The 22415-nt window shown below is 39.7% G+C and overlaps 1 protein-coding gene across 1 annotated transcript in view; it reads left to right on the top strand.

Annotated features, from left to right (window-relative positions):
- The first annotated feature begins 9486 nt into the window (after positions 1–9486).
- The window catches only part of cdh12a (cadherin 12, type 2a (N-cadherin 2)), a 71720-nt gene continuing 58791 nt past the window's right edge, over positions 9487–22415 (top strand). The window contains exon 1 of the mRNA XM_053486965.1: positions 9487–10076. The gene's annotated coding sequence lies outside the window, so the exon portion shown is untranslated. The remainder of the gene's footprint in view (positions 10077–22415) is intronic.

Here is a 22415-nt window from a genome sequence, read left to right as displayed (position 1 = left end):
CATCTAAATCGCTTTACCGGGGACAAGAGTCTTTACTTCAAAAAGGCTTAACAGAGACGGGATTTTAGAGATACAGTGTCGACTTTAATACCTGCAGAGCGAAATCGATGCGGAATCGGAACCTGAAGGTTTGGAAAGATTTGAAAAAGATTTTGTGTTTGTATGTGGAGTCAGGTTCGGGTAGGGACAAACGATTCAGTAAAATAATATGATTAATTTGTGTCGCACTTCGTGTTTTAATACATTGACACCAATTTCTTTAATACATTTATAATTTCTAAATGTTTACATTTGATATTTATAATGTTGCAGTTCCTCTATAATCCTACATGTGGTGCTCTAAACCAGTGGTCCCCAACCCACAGTCCGCCAACTGGTACCGGTCTGTGGATCAAATGGTACCAGGCCGCACAATAAATAATTAAATATTTCCGTTTTCTGTATTATCTTAGTCTAAACGTTATTTTATTTAAAAAAGAACTTTTATTTTGAGAAATGACCAGATACTCTCGGTTACGTCTTGCGCGCCATTACGAGAGCAGCTGCAAAGATTTCTTTTAAAAAAGAAGTCACCGCTGGCAGCACATTTCAGTGATGAGGAATGGGTCGCAAAACTGGCTTTCCGGTGTTCTGGAGAGGAGTAGAGTGAGTATTAGCGGACACACCAACATGCAGAAGTCCGCAGTAAAATTGTCAAGCGTTGACCGGTCCGCGGTGATAAAAAGGTTGGGGATTACTGGGGACCACTGCTCAAAACTATTTACATGTGGGCAGGCAGCACAGCGACCTGTGTGCCATTCGATTTGCTAATTTACTTTAAGAAATGCAACAAAATCTTAAATAAATTAATCAAATCAGGATACTTATAGACTCGCAATACAGTTACTTAGTAGTTGCGTTTTACTGAAAAAAGTGTCATTTTGTATAAGTGACGTTTTCAATTATGCAGTTCATCACAGTTTTGTTTTTATTGTTAAATGCTATAAAATTAAAAATTTGGTTTAACATTTTAAAAGAAAAAAATATGATCAATAAATAAATATATCTACAGTAGCTAAGAACTAACGTACCAGGGTCAGTACTGTTGTCAAGAAAATGCTAAATATATTTAAGAGTTTGTGCCATCTCTAGTTGTTCTAAAATGTTTTGATGCATCTTTAGTCTGGTTATTTCATTTCAAAACATGGCTGTCAAAATGCTTTTTTTTTTTTTTTACATGAAAACACAAATATAGCATATTTAGCACTCTTACCTAGCATCTTGGCTAACCAGCTAGCCTATGAAATGCTAAAACAACAACATTTTTGGAACCACAAATAGACATAATAGAAAAAAAAAAACGATACAAATCTCATTGAAACGTTCCAAGTCAACAATGTTCCTAGAACATCCAGAAAACCAAACAACCTGTTCTACAACAGCTGGGGTGCTGTCTCAATTAGCTCTAGCATTAACAAAGATAGAATAACTGTCATATTATATCATATTCACTCAATAACACTTGAGGTGATCAGAAGAATCCTAAGACATCCTTGAGATACGTCTGAAGGTTTGAACCTTCCTGCAACATTCTTTGTCATTTTATCATTTTATATTAATTCTATATTTCCATTCATTCCATTCCTATTACTTTTACTGGAAACACTTTTACAGAGTGAAAAACAGAGGGCGGAGCCAATGCAAATTGATTCATTCAGCACTGCAGTGTGATTTACTGCACCTTGAGTCTGAGTCAATATGACTGAAGAGCAGGTACTACATTTTTCATGAAGCTGTTTCTGCACGTTGATGCAAAATAAATATATAAATAAATAAAAAAATCACATTACTGAAAACGTTTTCTTAAATTATAACCTTTCATTACAGCAGTGTTCTATTAGGTATTCGCCTCTCTCTCTCTCTCTCTCTCTCACACACACACACACACACACACACACATAGACAGAGAGAGAGAGAAAATTTAGAAAGTTTCTGTGAAAAAGTTTTTTCTATCTTTGCATTTTTGATAGAAACACACACACACACACACACACACACACACACACACATCAGATAACTGTCAATCACTAATGTCCATGCACTCATCACACCCATTAGGTTTTTAGATAGAATGAGACTGTATGTCTGATGGTCCACAGATATGTATAATCACCAGCATTTGGCTGCATATGTATCTGCTTTGTCTTCAGATCTGTTAACTCACTCACTTAGATCTTAGCTATGTCTGATTATCAGCTGTAGGTCCTCAGATTTGCCTGTTTACTCACAAGGTCTTCAGATCTGTTTGCTCACCCTCTAAGTCCTGAGATAATCTTATGTCCTTAGATCACCTTTTAAGTCCTCATTTTAGATTTCTCTAAATACTTATTACATCTAACTACCCACAAGGTTCCCAGACATTATTGCTCAACCACGAGGTCCTCAGATATGTTTCATTCTCTTTTATGTCCTACAATACTGTATGTCTGACCCATGTCTTTATGAGCTTCGCTTTGTGAACTGGTCATGTTGGAACAGGAAGGGGCCTTCCCCAAACAAGTATGAAATCATCCAAAATGTCTTGAGTTCCTTTTACTGGAAGTAAGGGTCCGAACCCAACTCCGGGAAAACCACCCCACACTAGTTCCAACATGACTGCGCAGGTCCATAAAGACATGGATGAGCAAGTTTGGACACTGTATTGGCCTGCACAAAGTCCTGACCTTAACCCAATAGAACACCTTTGGCATTAATTAATTAGAGCAGAGACTGCAAGCCAGGCTTTCTCGTCCAACATCATGGTGAACTGTATATCTGGCTACCCACAAGGTCCCCGCTAGGTCCTCAGATTTGGATGATTACCTATTACCTTCTGTAATACGTCAGATTACCTGCGAGGTCTTCCTATCTTTAAGGTCACCTACTAAAACCTTAGATACAGTATGTCTGATTACCTGCTATAGGGATTCAGATTTGTCTGATTACTCACAAGGTCTTCAATCTGTTTGCCCACTGACTAGGTCCTGCGATACCATATGTCTGATTACTTATTATGTCCTTTCTGTAATATGTCAGATTACCTGCAAGGTCTTCTGATCCTTCTGGTCACCGACTAAATCCTTAGATACAGTGGTGTGAAAAACTATTTGCCCCCTTCCTGATTTCTTATTCTTTTGCATGTTTGTCACACAAAATGTTTCTGATCATCAAACACATTTAACTATTAGTCAAAGATAACACAAGTAAACACAAAATGCAGTTTTTAAATGATGGTTTTTATTATTTAGGGAGAAAAAAAATCCAAACCTACATGGCCCTGTGTGAAAAAGTAATTGCCCCCTGAACCTAATAACTGGTTGGCCCACCCTTAGCAGCAATAACTGCAATCAAGCGTTAGCGATAACTTGCAACGAGTCTTTTACAGCGCTCTGGAGGAATTTTGGCCCACTCATCTTTGCAGAATTGTTGTAATTCAGCTTTATTTGAGGGTTTTCTAGCATGAACCACCTTTTTAAGGTCATGCCACAACATCTCAATAGGATTCAGGTCAGGACTTTGACTAGGCCACTCCAAAGTCTTCATTTTGTTTTTCTTCAGCCATTCAGAGGTGGATTTGCTAGTGTGTTTTGGGTCATTGTCCTGCTGCAGCACCCAAGATCGCTTTAGCTTGAGTTGACGAACAGATGGCTGGACATTCTCCTTCAGGATTTTTTGGTAGACAGTTGAATTTATGGTTCCATCTATCACAGCAAGCCTTCCAGGTCCTGAAGCAGCAAAACAACCCCAGACCATCACACTACCACCACCATATTTTACTGTTGGTATGATGTTCTTTTTCTGGAATGCTGTGTTACTTTTACGCCAGATGTAACGGGACACGCACCTTCCAAAAAGTTAAACTTTTGTCTCGTCGGTCCACAAGGTATTTTCCCAAAAGTCTTGGCAATCATTAAGATGTTTTTTAGCAAAATTGAGACGAGCCTTAATGTTCTTTTTGCTTAAAAGTGGTTTGCGCCTTGGAAATCTGCCATGCAGGCCATTTTTGCCCAGTCTCTTTCTTATGGTGGAGTCGTGAACACTGACCTTAATTGAGGCAAGTGAGGCCTGCAGTTCTTTAGATGTTGTCCTGGGGTCTATTGTGGCCTCTCGGATGAGTTGTCTCTGCGCTCTTGGGGTAATTTTGGTCGGCCGGCCACTCCTGGGAAGGTTCACCACTGTTCCATCTTTTTGCCATTTGTGGATAATGGCTCTCACTGTGGTTCGCTGGAGTCCCAAAGCTTTAGAAATAGCTTTATAACCTTTACCAGACTGATAGATCTCAATTACTTTTGTTCTCATTTGTTGCTGAATTTCTTTGGATCTTGGCATGGTGTCTAGCTTTTAAGGTGCTTTTGGTCTACTTCTCTGTGTCAGGTAGCTCCTATTTAAGTGATTTCTTGATTGAAACAGGTGTGTCAGTAATCAGGCCTGGGAGTGACTACAGAAATTGAACTCAGGTGTGATAAACCACAGTTAAGTTATTTTTTAACAAGGGGGGCAATTACTTTTTCACACAGGGCCATGTAGGTTTGGATTTTTTTTCTTCCTAAATAATAAAAACGATCATTTAAAAACTGCATTTTGTGTTTACTTGTGTTATCTTTGACTAATAGTTAAATGTGTTTGATGATCAGAAACATTTTGTGTGACAAACATGCAAAAGAATAAGAAATCAGGAAGGGGGCAAATAGTTTTTCACACCACTGTATGTCTGATTCCATGCTAGGTCCATTGATCACCTGATCAAACAGCCTTGTTTGATTACTTATTAGGTCCTCAGAACTGCCTGCAGAACCATTAGGTTCTCCAAAATGTCTCAGATCTGTCTTCTTCTTTCTTTCTCAACTCATGAAAAGATCCCCTGCCCCCCCCACAATTTTCTCCTAATTTACTCATGTCCAGTTCCCACTTTCTTGTTAGACCACATGCCCATCAGCAACAGCTATCAACAAGGAAAGGTGTTTCCTCCTCCAGACGTGAAGGCTCTGACCACATTGTATCGAACTGCTGTTCATGGACTGTTACTGAGCGATGCAACACACTCGGAGAAATCAATATCCGTCCCTTCTGCTTGCATGAGCTCGCGTATGCCTGTGATGGTCTAGTGTCGGTATGATTGATGTGGGAGTGCGGCTATTCCATACCCCCAAACACTGACAGGGCATGCACAATCGGCCATCTCGTGGGCTCCCGGCTACGGATGGCTGTAGCGACACCCAGGAATCGAATTCTCAATTTTTATTATTTTTACAAACAGCAAGGGAATTTATCTGCACGTATAAATCAGTAATTTGCAAAAACAAATCTAGTGTGAAATTAAACACACACGGCATTGCAATTTCACATGAGCCACACATTCACACATATATACGGACGTGTGCACGTGAGTGTTGGTCTTTTTGCCATGAACACCACAGAGAACACCGTAGGCATGAGAAAATTGCTTTCAGAGCAAGTTCCTTATAAAATAGGTCAGCCCATATTGAAGGATCCATACGTCAAAAGTAATAAAACATTAAAAAGCAGCGGGAGCGTTTGTGCTAAAAATGAAAGTCGCCTGTTTGGAGAGAGAGAAAGAAAGAGAGGGGTCACTTATCACCACAACTCAGACGTGTTGCACCCAATATTACCTGAGTAAATTTTTAAACAGTGGACAAACCCACAAGATCCCTGAAGGGAAAAGGGCAGAGGAGACGTCCTACATGTGTGCTGTTTATCTAAAGAAAAAAAAGCTGTTCTCCTTCTAAGGACCAGACAAATAATGCATTACTTTTATCCTTGCAGAGACACTCGATTTACATCAACATATAAACGCACACACACACACACACACACACACACACACAGTGTTTCTCACAAGCTGAGATGTTGGTCCCCGTTATGTCTTTCGTGTCCTCATAATGTACATATGTGTGACAAGTCAAGTGAAGAAAGCCGGTAAGAGAAAGAGGTGCTGCAGTTTATAAACACGTGCACACACATAGACACACACACACTTTTCACAAATGTCCCTGTTACATCTTTATTCTCCTTGTCATATACAGATATCTCAAAACAAGAAAAAGCAAGAAAAAAAGCAGGAGGAAGAGATGCTACAGTTAATATAAAGCACACAAACACATAAATCTTTTTTGAGTCATTTATGTTCATTTTGTCCTTTTGATCAGAAATAAAATTACATGTTACATTTTCAATAAACAGACCCCCAACACGTCTACATACACAACTTTTGGCTCTAGTTCCAGTAATAAAAAATATTATAATGCAGCTATGGACATAATATAAAAAACAGAATGAGCAGCTCATCTCTTATATCTTCTAGTCCGAGTCGTTCGTTCTTTTGAATCTATTGCATTGCATAGTGTCACTGCATAGCGTCACTGCATAGCGTCACTGCGTAGCGTCTATGGGAGTCACATGACAAAAGAACAAACAACTCAGACCAAGAGATTTAAAGGTAACTACTCATTTCTGTTTCCTGAACATAACCTACGGAGATTTTGTAATGCTTTGAGTATGCGGGTCTAGTAGAAAATGAACGAATCACTTTCTGAGACTATTCGTTCATCTGAGTCACGTTAAAGACTCAGTTAAAAAGAATGAATCGTTCATGAACAACCCATCACTAACACACACACACACACACACACACTTGACTGTTATAATTATGGCATGTCTTCATATTGGTATTGGTCCCTATAATGATGTTACAGCTAATATACAGTAAAACATTCACAAACAAACACACACACACACACACACACTTGCACTGTTATAATTATGCCATGTCCTTATAATTGTCTTGGTCCCAATAATGACGTTTTTGCCTTTATAGTGTACAAACATGACAAATTAAAGGGAAAACATGTGAAAAAAAAGATGAAAAGATGAAACACACACAAACACAGAGACACTCTACTCGTCACAACCTGAGATGTTGGTCCCCGTTATGTCTTTTGTGTCCTCATAATGTACAAAAGTGTGACAAGTCATGTGTAGAAAGCCGGTAAGAGAAGGAGATGCTGCAGGTTATAAATACACACACACACACACACACACACACACACACACACACACACTCTTTCACAAACTGCAGCTTTGGTCCCCGTTACGTCTTTATACTTCTCGTCATGTACAGACGTGTGACAAATCAAATAAAGAAAAAAAAAGCAGGAGAAAGAGATGCTACAGCTAATATAAACACACACACAAACACACACACACACACATACTTGTATTGTTATAATTATGGGATGTCCTCATAATGGTCCTGGTCCTCATAAGAACAATACATATACAAACATGACAAATTAACGAGAAAACAGGTGAGAAAAGAGATTAAAAGCGGAACACGCACACGCACGCACACACACACACACACACACACACACATTTTTCACAAACTGTAACTCGGGTCCCCGTTACGTCTTTCTTCACCTTGTCATCACAGATGTATCAAAAAGAAAGAAAAAAAAGAAGGAGGAAGAGATTCTGCAATTATATCATATAAAGCAAACACACACACACACACACACACACACACACACACACACTTGCACTGTTATAATTATGGGATGTCCTTATAATTGTCTTGGTCCCCATAATGACGTCTCTGTCTCTATAATGTACAAACGTGTGACAAATTAAAGGAAAAGCAGGTGAGAAAAGAGATGAAAAGAGGAAAACTCTCTCTCTCTCTCTCTCTCTCTCTCTCACACACACACACACACACATTAATTATGTAATTGCTGTACAGTGGTGATGGTATTTACTCATAAACACAGCGAGAGGACAGAGGTGTTTCTGCTCATCTTAAAATTGTTGAGTATTTATTGCTGTATTTGGGAATGATCCCAAAATGACTCTCACACACACACACACACACACACACACACACACACACACATTGAATCCACAATGAGCATAAGGCTCCTGATTACTGTGTCTCCTAAATATTTATAGGGACCAGATTTTTTCGTCTTTAGTCCCCATGAGGTTATAGCTGGCTGCAGATCTGAATACAAATGCATACACACATGTACACACACACACAGACACACACAGAGACACACACACACACACATGCACACAAGTGTGATGTCTGTGAGAAAAATCCTAAGAGGGTCCTTTTATGGCAAGTTTCCATTTTTCTTGGAGTTAACGCACACAAATAAACCCTCAAAACACAAGTGTGTGTGTGTGTGTGTGTGTGTGTGTGTGTTCTGAGCTTCTGATTTATAATCTGTAGATTGTTGAGGAGATAGCACACCCACGTCCACCTCCGTCCCTACGCTACACAGTGTAACAGTGCCAAGCGGCCACACACACACACACACACACACACACACACACACACACACACACAGTCCATCCCTCTTTGACACTGCACTCAGTAGTGGGTTCAGAGCGCTCAGATCAAAGAGAGAGGAAAGGGAAAGGGATGGAGAGAATGTGGCTAAGGGATAAAGAGAATAGGATAAAGGTCAAGAATAAAATTGTTCAAAGTAAGAAAAGGAAAGAGGAGACAGAGGATGAGAAAAAAAAAGGAAAAATAAGTTTCAATTTTCTAGGAAAGAGGGATAAGGAAAAATGGAAGACAAAGGGGAAAATAAAGAGTGATAGACACTGAGACGGAGGGGTAGACCGTTTAAGGAAAGGAAAATAGACAGAATAAGGAAGGATAAGAGTCACTGAGAGGACGTGACAGAGATGGTGAGAACTGGAGAGAGAGAGAGAGAGAGAGAACAGGGACGGGGATGATGGAGAGCAGCAAGGAAAAGGGACACAGTGATGTAGAGGTAAAAAGAGAGGGAAAGTAAGATAAAGAGACGGAGTAAGAATAAGAAAGGAAGGGGTCGAAAAGAAGAGAGACGGAGAGGAATCAAAAGATAATGAGAGAAAAATAATTAAAGAAGGAGTAGGAGAGAAACAGGGGACATAAAGCTGGAGAGAGAGAGAGAGAGAGAGAGAGAGAGAGAGAGCAGGGAAAACCGATCAGAGACAGAGCAAAAAGGAGAGAGAAAGATAGAGATAGAGATGGGAGAAGAGGAGGATTGAAACAGACAGAGAGATAGATGCAGAGGGATTGAGAAAGGGTATGAAAGAAAGAGAGAGAGAGATGGAGAGAGAGCAAGAGAGAGAGGGGGAAAAGAAGGGATAAACAGAGTGAAATAGAAAGATAATGAGAAAAACATTAATAAGGGAAGAATAAAGGAGAAACAGAGAGAGAAAACAGCCTGAGAGGAAGAAACAGAGAGAGGGAGAGAGAGAGAGAGTGAGGGGGAAGAGAGTGAGAGAGGAATCAAGCGATAATGAGAGTAGAAATAAAGAAAGAAAGAGTCGGAGAGAAACACATAGAGGCAGAAAGCCAGCGAGGGGGGAAACAGAGAGAGTGAGAGAGAGAGAGAGGGAGAGAGAGAAGGAGAGGGAGAGAACAGTAAAGAGTGAGTAAGAGGAGCAAATGGAGGCGGGACGTGTGTGAAAGCCGCAGCGTGTTTTTCCAGATCGGATCTCCGAGACCTTTGGACACCGATTTACCCGAGACGAGCTCCTGAGGGATGGACAGAGGAATAGGCACAGGGACGGAGAAAACAAAAGAGAGAAAGATAGATGGATAGATGCAGAGGCAGATAAAGAAACAGACACAGGTAGGTTTGGATTCTACTGCTTCTCCTCTTCCACTCAGGGGGAAACAGCTTGTCGGTGTCCGGAGCCGAGCGGATCAGAACGCTCACAGACGAGTCACGCTCTGCCTCTAATCAGACACTTTCTCATGTCGGCTCGCTGCTCGCTGTGACGGGAGGTCGGCCGTGACAGATGTGTCCAGGTGTTCGTCGACGAGTTCTGCAGCTTTTCTGTCCTTTTCTGTCGATGTGACTGCGGCACCTGAGGGTCAGGACGCTTCACACGCTGACACACTGACAGGTTGCAGATTTACACCGCTGGTGAGGGACGGATCAGGACGCCGTGCTGCCCGGGAGGAAAGTGAAGAGCGTTTGAGCGTTTATTTCACACCGCGTCCGGCTGAAGTTCCGATAAAGTCTCCAGAATCTCGGCTGGTACGTTCGATTTAATATTCAGGCTTTGCAGCTCATCTGATCATTTGACTGAGAGTCAGTGCCATATGAAGACATAATACGGTAATAAAATACTTAATCATGTGCATTGAACATAATTGTCAGGCAGGCAATGATTTAATACGACATTTAGAGTTGATATATTTGAATTTAAGCAAAATAAAATAGAGCAGTGGTAGCTATGAGAAGTGAGCATCCACGCCCCCATTATTAAAATTCATACAGGCCACACCTCTTTTCAGTTGATTGACAGGTCGTCTTTACTGTTACTAAAAGCATACAGGGCACTTCTTCTTCCTAAATCAATGGCAACGTCCCCTGCCTTTAAACTGACAGACAAACCCATGCCTTCTTTACCGCACCTGACTAACACTGAGGCCACACCTCCTTCACTAGGACTGAAGGCATTTAGGCCACGCCTTCTCCTAACGAGGTCTGACACTACATAGGCAACGCCTTCTGTCAACTCGAGCTGCGTTCCGATTAGCAAGTAGTTCCCTGAGAAGTGGACTGCACAGGGTGTTCTGCCCCGCTAAGTTCAATTCCAAACCGCAACTGCTAAGTTGAAAGGGAACTTAGAGCGGTGTAGGGAACAAGTGAACAATACTTCATGACTTCACCGGAAGTGGACATGAAAAATCACCCATCAGTCACTGCGCCTTGCTGGAGCAAAAAATGAAGCTCAAAATGGGATTATTATCGTTATTTTCGGGGATGACATGATATTAATATGTCATAATAAGAATTTGTAATTAATGTGAATTTTAATTTAATTTAAAAAAAGTATTATCAAACAATAAATCAGCACCTGGCTAAGTGGTTAGCACTGTCACCTTGCACCCCTAGGGTCAGAATTCAAATCCCGCCTCGGGTCTGTGTGCATGGAGTTCGCATGTTCTCCCCGTGCTTGGTGGGTTTCCTCCGGGTATTCTGGTTTCCTCCTACACTCTAAAGACATGCAAATTAGGCTAATTGGCGTCCCCAAGTTGGCCAAGATGTGTAAGTGTCTGTGTGCCCTGTAATAGATTGGCCCCCTGTCCAGGGTGTACTCGTACAAGTCTCCTGGGATAGGCTCCAGACTCCCCGTGACCCTGTTTACAGAATTAAGTGGTATAGACGATGAGTAAGTGAGAGTAAATTATTACTATTCTGCTAATAATCATAAAATAATCAATGATAATAAAAATTCTCTGTAATTTCTCTGTATATTTTGTAGATGAATCAAATATTCATGAGTTATACATATTTCACCAGCATACTTTTCTTTTTTCAAAAATCAAAATTGAAACTATTGTAAACACCTATCTGTTTCTTAGGTATTTGGGTTAAACACCCTGCCTCACCCCTGTTAGGAAGGGGGTGAGGGGTTTGGCTAATGGTACTTAAAGTAAGCACTTGTGTAATATACGAGCACTTGTGTAATATACTCTGGATAAGATGCTCTAGATAAGAGCATCTGCCAAATGTCCAAATGTCGATGTAATGGTATCAGTTTTTGTTGTAGTAAAAATTCAATATTTAATTTCAGTAAAGTTTAATGTCTACGGTATCAGCAAGAGGTGTTTGAGGTTCTTATGTTACCAGGCTAATGCACAGAGGAAGTGAACTTTACGTTGGTGACTTTTTGGTTCTTCCAAATGTTGGAATTTTGTCAAGTGCCCCTTAATTCCCCTTTACTGACTTTCCTTGCACAGGGTGCACAAAGTAGGGATCACGCTTTAAAGTACACTGTGGAATGAAACACAGTGATGAGCCAAAGGGAAATACATTAGGCCACGCCCTCTCTTAACATGGACTGAAGGCACATGGACCACTCCTTTCTTTTAACCAGGATTGACAGCACATATGGTTATGCCAGTCCATCTCTCAAGTGAGGCAGTGGTGGCTCAAACAGTTAAGGCTCGGGTTGGGGGTTCAAGCCCTGCGACTGCCAAGTTGCCGCTGTTGAGCCCTTGAGGATGGGCCTTAACCCTATCTGCTCCAGGGGCACTGTGTCCTGATTGGCCCTGCGCTCTCACACAGAGCTCTGACCCCAGCTTCTAAACTGGGATATGCAAAAAAATATTAATAATAATAATCTTACTGTGCTGTAAAGTTCATGTGACAAATAATTAAATCTTAACTAGCACCGATGACACATCACAAGTTTGAAGGCACACTGGCCACGCCTCCTTCAATGGCCACATTGGCCACACCTCCTTTACTAGTGCTGAATAATTATAGGGCACAACCACATCATAGTGACTGATTGAGACAAAAAATATCTATTTTTCATTTCAGATAAATATGTTATAAAACAGAAGAAAGGAAAAAAATGCACAGTTTCACCGGAAACACGGAATATCAATCATCTTTCCCGTAAAAGCAGGAAAATTAATCTAAACAGCATGAGGCATTTTTCATTTCTGAAGTCTTGACAGGTCATTTGCCGTGTGAGTCAGTAACAAACGAGCAAAATCCAACAACTATTACTTACATCACAACACCACATGACACTGATGAACACGAAAACACTTAAAGTGTCACGGAACCTGACTGTTAGACATGTGATGTGATAAAAAGCCGTAGCGATGGGGGCGTGGTCTAAAAAATTCTAATAAGTAGCTTGACTGAGTGCCCCTTAGCACACCTCTTACACTCTACAAAATCCAACACACTCATTTAGCACTGTAGCTACTTCGGCCATGTTGGTTATTAGTTGAGCACCTCTTGCTAGGTTACTTAGTTAGCTGTTGGTTACAAACTTAGCTTTTGCTCACATGCTTCAATTTTGTTGGCTTGGTTAGCTTAGTTGTTTTTCATTAAGTTAGATGTGGTTAGCTCTCATGTGATTGTAGGTTAGTTGGTTTGGGTTTCTTTGCCTTTTCCATATGGATTCGATCATTAGGTTCTGATTAAGCTTCCAATTACTACCTTAGCGTTCTCTGACTAGTTTTTTTGTTGCTTTCTCGGTTAACTTCTGTAATTTTCTTCTCTCATGTCATAAGAGATGACTTTTATTCATTAGCTTAGCTTTTGCATAAAAGGCTAGCTCTGGTTAATTTTGAGATTAGGTTCACTAGCTTGCTAGCATTGACGCTATTGGTCTGTTTTTTCAGGAGTTTTCTGTGAAGTTATTGTGATTAGTGATGAGTAGTGATTTTACAATTAGCATCACTGTTACTTTAACTAGCGAGCTGATGGTGTTGCTTAGTTTTAAACGGCCTAACATGCGAGAACTTAATGTTTTATTGATCAGGGGGGTTCAGGGTTTTTATTTGGTGAAAGAGCTTGTGTAGCTCAAGGATATTTCTTTTGTTTTTCCTCAAAGGTACTTTATTCTTTAACAGATGCTTAAGGTCAGCGCTAACATCGACAGCATTGTGAAGTAATCCTTACAGGTTCCTCTGTAGCTCTTAAAAATCACCGCCATCTAAGACTAATAGGGCATTAAATTAGATTCGGGACACAGCCCTGCAATGATCTTTTATCTTCCAGAATGTTCCACCGCGGCCAGTTTAGCTCAGTGAGCTTCGCCGTTGCTAGAAGTGTCGTCATGTCAGAGTGAGATGAGGAAGCGCCTTGGCCGGCGGCTGCCTGTTGAGTTTCATGAGACTGGAGGAGGCATCGAAATAAAAGTGCTGACATCTTCACTGTACTTCTTTTTTTTTTAATGAATCGATGCAGTGGAGCTGGTTGTTACGGAAAACATGGAGAACTTCCACAGAAGACGAGCTCGAGTTACTAATACTGTGTGAAATAAATATAGACGTCATTTTTGTCAGGCAGCGTGTTATGATTAGCGGCATCGGTGTAATTAGGATTCTTTGACTATTACATCAATATCTTTATTCTAAATGAGAGTCATAGGTGCAGTATGCGTACAATTTTTTTTATTTTTTATTTTTTATCTAGCGCAAGTTTGGAACTTTAACCTACTTAAAGTGGCCCCACCCACTTTACACATCTTCTTAAATTCCGCTCACAATTTCGAAAATATGATCTCTCGTGATATAATTTTTAATATTTAATTATTTTAAATTTAAATTTTTTTAATTACATAAATTATTTATTACAAGTTTGGTTTCATTAAAGAACAAATATACTTTTTATCTGCTCCCTGGCAGTAGTTACGTTATAGCAGCTACAGTCATTCTATTAACAGCATGTCCAAAAGTTTTGGCACCCTAGTGCTTCAAAATAGAATTTATTACTTTATTATAATATAATCTATAATAATTATTTTAGTTACTATTTACTTTATCGTGACTTATCGTCACTATAATCCATTGAAAATTAGGGTTAATAAAATTTTTTCGAATGTTGAAAAGTTACTATAACAGTAAAATTATTAGATTATATTCTAATGTTTCTAAATAACAGGCCACGCCCCTAAATTGTAGCATTCCATAATATTTAGTGCACATTAAATGTGATGGATTTATTTTTTTCTAGAAGGAATTAAGTTAAATTAAACATTAAAGCAATGAGGTGTGTGTGTTTATGTGTGTGTAGCTATCCCCTTTGTTGTCTCTATCACATGACATTCTCACAATTTCATTAAAATGAATTCCTTTAATGTTGTGCAGCATTAACATACAATGGCTTTGTTCCTCACCGCTGTTTTTTGACAGTTCTCCTGAGAAACGCTCCCACTGAGAACTATTATGAACAAGCATAGCCTTGGCCGTGTGTGTGTGAGCGTGTGCGTGTGGAGACTCAAATGCTGCTTTGTGAATACCAAGGCTGTTCATTTGAGCTTTATCTAGAAGGTCCACTGATCCTGTGAATGCAAGATTAGACTCCGCGTCCGAGCCTCAGAGGGAACGGACGCACAATGAAACGCACACATACATCTGTGTATTTACCCTGGCCTTTGTGAACAGAAAATACGCCAGAGGGTAAGGACAACAAAAAATGAGAGAGGATTGAAAGCAGACAGGACTTGGATACAAACTGTACAGAAACACACAATGTTTTGCTCTATACAGATTTATTTATTTCAGAAAGAGAAATCTGATAGAGTAAAAATAAATAAATAAATAGAATGAAATGCCGGATGGAGACTTGAGTCCTGCACAATGGTTCTTTCTAAAGGTCTGATCGGACGTGGTGCAAATTGTAATAGCATTTAGGTTTCTGTGAAATGTAAAACTTATCCTGGATAAAGTGGATTAGCATGTGGCGAGTGGTTTAGAGTCTGCATGGTTTGGAGAATAGCCGTTATTAAAAACCCTTAAACCTTAAGATGTATTCTGGCACCACAGCACAAGTCAGACATCACCCGGTGCATTTGAGTTTTTTTTGGTTTAAGAAATTTATCATTAGTTTTATACTGTGTACATTTTTAAGCTATATGTACTATAAATGGAAATGATGTCGCAAAAATGTAGAACTCTTAAAATGAGCATATTATTATTTTGGTCACAGAAACAACGGAAAACAACCATAAAAAGCCTTATATGATATACACTAGGGGTGTTTTCCATTTACTGTAAATTTCAAAGTAACATATCTTTTCTTCCCGCGAGCCGACTGCGATTAAAGAAAGGCTATATGTTACCTCAAGCTCGGCCAAATACACCACATTGAAATTCCTTCAGTAGTTTTTACGTGATGTGTGCACAAACAAACAGACTAACAAAAATTCCAAAAACCATCTTAATGTGTTCTGTTACTCATCTCATGTCCCCACAAATGGATGGAGTTTTAAATTTTCATTATGTTGCATATTCATGTTATAAAATCTTATGTCACACTATTCTATACTGCATTGTATGATGTCACAATAGGGAGAAAAGCTAATCGGCTCATTTAAGCGCTATACAAAAACGAAGAAAAGGACAAAAATCAGAGAGCGTTTGTGTCTCAATTTTTATTTGGTAAATCTTTGCAAATTTAGCAAAATTGGTGCTCTTTAAGCATTTGATATAAGAGCATGCGTAGCAGACGTTTTCTATGTACCGGTTGTTGTGTATACTGTAATGTAGAGTATAAAAGATAAAAAGACGTGTGAAATATTTATAAATACACAATACATAGTTTAACAACAGGAGCAGGAGCGTGCAGGTGCAGGCAAAACTTTTCTCACTCTGAGCGTCAGGACTGAAGAAAAAGGCGTAGATTAAAAGTGCTGCAGCTCATCTAGTGAATCTCCTACCGTCAAGCCAGGACTGGATCTGCCTTTGTAGTCGTGGACGATCCACACCACCTTGCCACGAGCGCAGTGACTCAGAGCCCTCGCTCTGGGAGTCGCTTTGTCCTTGCGCTCCTTCTTCGCAGAGGTGAAAGCGTTTGAAATGTCATAGCGGGGATTTCTGAGAAGCCCCTTGTCTCCTTGTCACCCGAGTTAAAAGCGCGGACCGGTGCTTAAGGTCTGGTACCATTAAAATGACGGTGTCGTGTTCTGTGTTAGAAGACATTCTCACTCAGCTCAGTGCCGGGACGTTCAGCCTGGTGCTTAATGATCAGAAACACTTTCACTGCTACACAGGGTTTTATAGCAAGAACAAGAACGCAACTTCAAAATCCTTCTGAAGACCTTTAAAAGTTAAGAGGGTGTTATTGTGTAGAGCCAATCAAATGTACGAAGGACAGCGCAGGGAGTTTAACAATAGATTACACCAAGACAGAAAGTGAAATGTCTCTCCGAGTGTCCTTCAAGCCTTATCACACAGAGAACATTAATTTTTGTAGTGCATGGGAATTTTATTAAGAGGCATCCTTCTGGATTTTTGAACGCTTTTCCTGAACCTAATTTTAAGATTTCTCGAAAATGTTTCCATAAAACCATAAATAAAAATAACACACTGATTTACTGTAATTAACTACAAATGTAGTATGTGTGAAAAATGATTTACAGCGGTCTTTATATAAAAGTTAAACATTACAAAAATGCTTAGTAATATATAAATATAAGTTTTTTTTTAATATAATTTGCTAAATAATTACTGACAGTTAAAACAAAAACTTAAATAAACAACTAAACTCCATTTCATTCTTTAACAAAAACTAAAATAATTTTAAACTGTGGATTTAAAAGAGAAATACTGATTCATACTGGAGTGTAAACAAAGTGGCAAATACAGTGAAAATGACAAACAATTAAAAATATAATTTTAAACTATACACATTGGAAAAAATAACTTACTGTACATTAAATGACTTGTAAATGAGTAAAAAACTGTAAATAAAATAGGATAAGAAACATACATGTGTGTGTGTGTGTGTGTGTGTGTGTGTGTGATTTACAAATATAGTTCGCTAATTACTGACTTACATTGGAATTAAAGTAAAAATAGAATACAACTAAACATATATTTTAAATTGTACTGTATACAGAAAATCTGATTTCCAGTAAGGAGTAAATAAAATTAATTAAATACAAGTGTCAAAACTGAAACATAAATAAAGCAACAAGCAATAAAAATGTTTTTAAACAGTAATAATGTTTACAAAAAATGTAAACCTATTTTAATTAAAACTGTCTAGAATCTTCCTGTGTGGTGTCGCCCAGCGGAACATGGAAAGACAAACAACAACAGTTCAACCAAAACCCAAAGTGTATTAAGTGATAAACAAAACCAAAAAGGTGCACTGAAAAACCCACAATATATACAAAAATGGATGAGTGTGTGTGTAGATGGAAGGAAATGTCCTGAGCCCAGGTTATTACTGAGTGTGTGTTGCAGGAGAGATGGCTCGGTCTCACTGGTATGATGGATTCTGTCCGGGAGCACAAAAACTGAACAAGAGGTTTAGTGACTGAATCCGGTAAAGATAAATCCAGTGAAACGGGATGATCCACGTCAATCTCTCTTTCTCTTGTCACAATAAAAGCGCTGTCTCCTTATACTCTCCCCCTTGAGTCGTTTTTGTGGGTCCTCTTTAATGCCGGAATGCTTTGGTTCATGTTAGGGGATGTTGCTTGGTCTGGAGTGGGTGGTTGGTTGGTAGCCCGAGCCGGTGGTCCCTACAATGGCAAGTAGAGCCATCTGGCTTTCTTTCTGCTGAGCTCCTAATATCTCATACAGGTTACTGGGCAGGGCGGAGGACAACGCAGAGGTAAGTTGCGGAGGGTCTGCCTTTGGGAGCAAGGCGTAATAGAGATTAGAGGCAATGGAGAGCCCAGGCAGGGGTGGTGTAGGCTCATTGTCTATTGCTCCTTTATCCACCCCCCCCCCTTCTGCAGATAATCTTTCGCCATATGCGGTCCTTTCCTACTCTCGTTGCCTACCTAACCAAATGCTCACCAGTGCTTACTGCGCCTCTGAAACGAAGGTTGCGACTCCTCAGCTCTTCATCTGCGATGTTTAGCAGACTCTGTAGAGTCTCTTAGTACTGGAAATTTCAAGTGGATGGGTGGTCGCGCACAAGGGAGGAGGTAGCTGGCATATCCATGGAGGAAAGCAGGGTGAATGAGTGTGCTCGGATAGAAGGAGAAATGTCACAGGTTACCTGGTTGATTTTGTGTTGGATGTTTAGCCTAGATGCCACAACTGGTGTCTTGGGTGAAAGCAGATCAGACGGGTGTGATGGCACAGAGTGGCCAGCTTGGTGCAGCGTAGGCATGCTAGTGAGATGTAGCTTCTTCAGTTGCCTCTCCCAGATAGCATCTCTTTGCTGTGACCGCTCTCTCCAGCTTTTCTAGGGCCTCCTGGACGTAGTTCTCCAACTCTGCTAAGCTAGCATCCACAGCCTGCCGAAAACTAGTTTTTCTGTTTATAGTACTATTGGTAGATTTTTTGAAAGCAAGCTCTAACGAGTTAACTTTCTTAGGAAGAGCCAATAAATCCACTTTACATTGATTTACTTCTATCTGCAGTGTTTTTACAACAGCCATATTGGACACCTTATTATCATCCTCATCATCATTATGTTTGTTAGATATACTGTATATAATGAGGTTAATACTGTAGGGATGTTATTTTGGCTGCAGGGTTACACAGCAGCACCTAAAACATCAGTACCCTGCCTATAACCTGAACCAACTGGGTCGACTATATTGATATGAAAATGTCCTGAGCCCGGGTTATTACCGAGGGTGTTTGAGTGTGTGTTGCGGGAGAGATGGCTCGGTCTCACTGGTATGATGGATTCTGTCCAGGAGCACAAAAATGGGACAAGAGGTTTAGTGACTGAGTCTGGTGAGGATAAATCCAGCGAACGGGATGATCCACGGCAATCTCTTTCTCTCTTGTCACAATAACAGCGCTGTCTCCTCATGCTCTCCCCCTCGAGACGTTTTCCGGGTCCTCTTCAATGCCGAACCCCATCACCTAGCAGTCCCTCGAGTTGTAGCCGCGCATGCTCACGAGAGCTTACCCCCGTGACCAAAACACAGTCTTTTGGGTACAAAAAATTAACCATATCGGGTTCAGTTTGTAAGGCCCGGCAGTTTTACTTTTCATTTAACTGCATTTAAAAGTGTAATAATGTATGTATATAAGTAATTAGAGTAAAAAAAAGTAAGAGTGAAAATGTACAATGTAAAAGTATTAATCAATAAAAGTAGAAGTATAATTTACAACTGTACATACTGTATGTAAAAAAGATCAGATTTACAGAGGAGTTTAAATGAAAAAAAAAACTAATAGAAGTGTAAAAACTACTAGTTTGCTAACAACAAAACAAACCTGTGAACATGCTAAAACATTAATCAGCGCTCTTAGCGTTGAAGCTAACATCCAACATGAAACACATTTAATTTATTTGATTGTTTGTTTATATTGAAAACTTTGTGATTACTGATTCTGCTGCTAGTTTGTTGGTTTGTGTTGCGTTGTCGTGAGTTCTGCCAGAGGTTAGAGATTGTGTCGTGCTGACTTCAGTGTTGTTAAGATTGTTAATGAACTTACAATGGAGTTTAACAGGATGGTGATCAGACTTAATGTCAAATACAGCATGGAGAAGTGGAGACATTAACACACACTGTGGACTCCAAATCCCAGAACGCAGTGCGGCTGTAGGAAGCTGATGTTTGAGCAGAAATTCCAGATGAGGAGGTGAGAGTGAATGGACTAAAAGACTAAAGCACTGCTGCATCAGCACTACTGTCAGCACGGCATTGTGGGTAACATAGGTAACATGACTACTTAAAACAGTAAAAAAACAAAAACAACATTTTGCTATGCATTTGAGATAAGAATTCTCTTCAAATATCAATTTATTGTATAAAACTTTATAAAAATATAAATAATAATAAAACAAATGTATTGTTTGAATACAGTTTTTGAACTAAATGCATTAATCATTATTTGTTTTTAAGTTAATTATAAACGGACAATAGATTGTTTAAAAAAAAAGACCTGGCAACCCTGTAAGTCAATAGTCAAAAAGGTTATTTGAACCATATACAGTTCAGTACACAGTGAAATGAAACAACATTACTCTGGGAGCGTGAGGCTACAGAAAACAACACGACTGCACAAGACTATGTCTAGCTAAAGAAAATACATTTATATATTTAGTGCCGACCAGTACATATATATATATATATATAATATATATATATATATATATACTTTTTCCATTTCTCATCTGTGATTCACTCTCCGATTACCGAACAGGGAGTGTATTTGTCTGACGATGAAAGAAGGACAACTTAGTGTAAACAAGGCGTAAGATACTCAACCTTACAGAATGGGATTTCTTTGTATTAATAAGTTAGACAGAGAGTTCTGCTGTACAGAGAGACACACAGACATGGACGTGGGCTTCAACCTCAAATAATAATAATAATAATAATAATAATAATAATAATATCATCACTGATTACATTAAAGATCAGCAGATTATTTATAGTTTTAACCTTTTTTTTGTGTCTGGAGAATATTTTCTCTCGTTGGTTAGCGTACTTACTGTACACAAGTTGATCATAAATCTGATGCGTGTAAACAGGACATGCAGCCATAATTCAGTTTAATAAAATACAGTATTGTTAGTGATTAATCAGCCAGGTCAAAAAAGTGAAGACAAAAAAAAGACAAATTACAAGAAGACTGAAATGGGCCGGTATCCAGTGTAGTGTTTACTGTATGTGTACACAGGTGTGTCCCTCAGATGGGTTCCTGGATGTTAAAGAGTCTGGTTTCTTGTGGAAATAAACTGTCACACAGTCTGTTTGTGTGGCTCAGATGCTTCGGTACCTTTTTCCAGATGGCCGAAGGGTAAAAAGTGTGTGTGAGGTGTGTGTGGGGTCATCCACAGTGCTGGTGGCTTTGCGGTTGCAGAGTGCGATGGAAATGTTTGTGATGGAACAGTAGAAAGACCCCGATGATCTTCTCAGCTGTGCAGTTCCCAACCCAGGCAGTGATACAGCTGCTCCGGATGCTCTCTGTAGTCTCTCTGTAAAACGTGGTGAGGGTGGGAGGAGGAAGATGTGCTTTTCTCAGAAAGTAGAGACGCTGCTGGGATTTCTTGGTTATGGAGCTGGTGTTTAGGGACCAGTTGAGGTTCTGCTCCAGGAGACAACATCAAGAAATCGGGTCTCTATGGAGGAGCCGTTGATGTAGAGTGTGAAGAAGTCCTTCTCAGTTCTCCTGAAGTCAACAACCAATCTTCTTTGTTTTGTTCACATTCAGAAACACTCCCATTCAGTTGTTGCTGATGAGACCCACCACAGTCGTGTCATCGGTGAACTTGATGACGTGGGTCGAGCCGTGCGTTGCTGCACAGTCGTGAGTCAGCAGAGTAAACAGCAAAAACAGAATCATTGTAGTTTGCAGAACAATATTATGAGAGTTAGAGAAAGCTGAGGTGTATTATAGCATCAGCTTCTCGCCCATTTTTGTCTGAGAGTTTTTTCCCCATCAGGCCGAGGTCTATCATTTATACTATTTGTGAGAGCCTGTAAGTGTAGAGGACATCGCCATTTCTCATAGGTACTTTCCAAATATTTGACATCCTTTCACAGTGCCCGGAAAAGAGAGGAAGTCAACATTTAAAACAGAGAAAGTAGCCGGGGGCAGAGTCCCATTAACCAGCTGTCTGAGGAAAATACTGAAAAGAGAGAGAGAGAGAGAGAGAGAGAGAGAGAGAGAGTTCTGTCGAGTTCCTGAATTATAACTTTTAAAAGGTGGGAGATGTTTCAGAGTTTAAGAAGTTGAGACGATGGATGTGGCCGATCAGGAGAAGAAAGGACGTGAGTGATGAGAGCAAAGAGAGGACGATTAGGACGGAGGACAGCAGTCACAGGTTGGAGGAGAAAAGCAAGGAGATTAATTACGATTTGTTTTGTGCTTAAAATGTGTAGCTGAAAATGTTTGTCTTTTATAAACTCTTTAAATGTATTAGTATTCCTTAAGAAGCCATAATTCTTTATCCACCCATAAGACAATCTAT

This window comes from Clarias gariepinus, chromosome 25 (assembly GCF_024256425.1).
Source record: "Clarias gariepinus isolate MV-2021 ecotype Netherlands chromosome 25, CGAR_prim_01v2, whole genome shotgun sequence".
Taxonomy (NCBI): domain Eukaryota; kingdom Metazoa; phylum Chordata; class Actinopteri; order Siluriformes; family Clariidae; genus Clarias; species Clarias gariepinus.
The sequence above is the reverse complement of the archived record's forward strand: the minus strand, read 5'-3'. Positions and strand labels throughout refer to the sequence as shown.